This window comes from Pseudochaenichthys georgianus, chromosome 15 (genome assembly GCF_902827115.2).
Source record: "Pseudochaenichthys georgianus chromosome 15, fPseGeo1.2, whole genome shotgun sequence".
In the NCBI taxonomy this organism is placed as follows: domain Eukaryota; kingdom Metazoa; phylum Chordata; class Actinopteri; order Perciformes; family Channichthyidae; genus Pseudochaenichthys; species Pseudochaenichthys georgianus.
In genome coordinates, this window is record NC_047517.1 from 7,201,580 (window position 1) to 7,204,712 (window position 3,133).

Below are 3,133 nucleotides of genomic sequence, written 5' to 3' on the forward strand. Positions count from 1 at the left end.
CAAATACTCAAAACCATTTGAGTATTTATTCAATTTCCTTGATATCAGACGGCAGCGGCCTACACTAGTTGGCTCTTTGATTTCACTTGTTGGATATATGGTCAAACTAGTTAGGCACTCTGCTTTACTAGTTAAATAAAACATTTCACTAGTCGCTCTTTTTCAGCAACTAGTGGCACTTTTGTCCGACTAGTTACCACGTATGCGTTACTAGTGATGCCAGGAGCAGCACTGTATGGCAAGCCATTTGAGTATTTATTCAATTTCCTTGATATCAGACGGCAGCGGCCTACATTAGTTGGCTCTTTGATTTCACTTGTTAGATATATGGTCAAACTAGTTAGGCACTCTGCTTTACTAGTTAAATAAAACATTTCACTAGTCGCTTATGGCAAGCCTTTTGAGTATTTATTCGATTTCCTTGATATCAGACGGCAGCGGCCTACACTAGTTGGCTCTTTGATTTCACTTGTTAGATATATGGTCAAACTAGTTAGGCACTCAGCTTTACTAGTTAAATAAAACATTTCACTAGTCGCTCTTTTTCAGCAACTAGTGGCACTTTTGTCCGACTAGTTACCACGTATGCCTTACGAGTGACGCCAGGAGCAGCACTAGTAACGCCAAAGTCCCAACGTGTAAGCTTTTTGATGAACTAGTGGCCCTCTGACCGTACTAGTGACCCTAAAAGTCTTACAAGTTAACTAGTGGGCTGCAAAATCTCTGATATGTTATCTAGTCACACAAAATAAGCACAACTAGTTAACTAGTGGCACACATTTGTCTGCACTAGTTAACTAGTCGCACCCAGAATAACTCACGAGTTAACTAGTAAAGGCAAAAAGTTCACTAGTTAACTAGTTGACGCCTCTTTTGACCTTACTAGTTAACTAGTGGGGCTCAAAATGTCTACACGTTAACTAGTGAACCCTTTGCCTTTTACTAGTTAACTAGTGAGAGAAGTTTAAATTCCACTAGTGAACTAGTGAGGCTTAAAATGTTCACTAGTTAACTAGTGGATCCCAAATGTGCACTAGTCACACTAGTTGCACAGAATGCTAATGAGGAGGAGGGGAAAGAACGCATCGATGTCTCCTATTGGCCCTAAACTAGAGAGCGCCACCCAGCCAAAATAGTTTATTTAACAGCTTAAATACACTGTTTTGAAATATGACCATATTTACAAAAATATAAAACAAAAGTATTTTTGTTATTATTATCATATGACTGTATATCAAATGAGGTAAGAACATTGAAGACTTTCTTAAAATTACAAACGTGCCTTAGGACTGCAGACAGGAATATAGATCCTCTTTAAAACATTATATTAAGCTGCAATTTGAAAGGTGTTGGATTAGAATGGCATTGTGATAACAGAGTGACATTATTGATGGATTGAAAGAGGAAGTAACCCTCTTCGGATCACAGCTTTGAGAGATCGCCGTGACTTCCGTAAATATTAGTCTTGGCAAATACGGAGAGGTTGTTTATCTTCATACGGATCTATCGTTACCCTAATTTTAAGATCTGTCCAGTGTTTCAGCTTTATTCATTTCATGAGCACCGCTGATAAAATGTCCCACGATCACTTCCTCTACTTTTTTGTCTCGATTGCCGGTGTTCTCACACACAATACGCACACACTCGCACCAACAAAAACACACACATAAAGCGGAACAAAGCAGAAGCAGAAACATGTATTTCTCTAGGCAAAACACACACTGACTGACTTCCCACGGACAATATGTGAACAGTAGGCACTAAATACCCTACTGATGCACCTCACGTCTTCAAGACGTTGCTAAAAACATCGCAGGAGAACGCCCCCTCAGGCTCTCCCTCACAGAGCTGAACTGACCAATCGGAATCTGGGTCCCGCCTGCTTCATTTGCCTATGGCTGACTAGTTAACGTGTTGGCCATATGAACGGCAACTAGTTAACTAGTGGATGCATATCGTTCTCCTATTGGCTCTTACGATAGACTTCGCCCATCAATCTTCACAGAAGTTCAAACACAAACATGGGAACCCAGAAATATGTGTAATATGTGATTTTCACAGAGCATGCGCCCCTTAAGCCACGCCCCCGAGCTCCCACTCTCGGCTCAGTAGAATGAATGGAGACAGAAAATAAATCTAGATTCAGCTTTTAGTGCATTTTACAACTTTAAGGACTTAATGATTATAATAAGGGCTATCAAATAGTTCATACTGAATTACTGAATGAACTTTAATTTTGAAATGATTTCTCACAAAAACCTTTCTAAATTATAGTAAATTATTAAAAAAGTTTTAGTCAATACGTTTTTCTGCCTAAAATAGTAAACTATATGAAACACCAGATGCATGACAATTAACCCATTTGTGCCCGCTATTTAAATTGACTTTGGTTAGTTAATACAAATATTGATATTATATAAATATATATATATATAGCATATAATTGATGCAGTCTTTCTGAACACTTTTTGAAAAAAATACTGCAAATGAAGAATATTTAAAATGTCTGCACAGATAGTGCCCTAACTTACATCAGTTGAAAAGATTTGTGGAAGGATAAATTCTTCATGGGCTTCAATGGCTCTCTAGATAAAGGGCGTTGTATGGTTGCTTTTATTATCCTCAGATAGTGGTTTGTTTAAATAACTAGTGACATTTTAATAAATATTGCAAAAAAGGGCTCCAAAAAAGGCATATATATAACCTGGCCGGCCTAGCCAGTGTGTATTTCTTCAAGCACCACAAGATTCATAGTTTATAAAGTACAATTCTGGGCCATTGATTGTGTCATTTCTCCAAACACATACATTAAAAATGGTGCAGGAAAAGGACTTTACATTGGGTTATACTTAAAGACAGGACTATTTAGTTAAGAGAAGAGAAAAAGGAAAGCAAATTGTTATAATGGGTGATGTAACATTAATGACATAATATGAGGTCCTTGGCACTCAGACTCTAGGGGTCATTTTGTGATCATGGGGCATCACCCTTACAACATCAGGAAAATATCATGGAGTCAGACACTGGAAGTGTGCTGGAGGCGTTGACTGGGCCTGATGGAAGGATGAGACTGAAGAATCTGCGAGGAATGAACAAGCGGCTGAGAAATAATCATATATTAAAAGACAGCAGC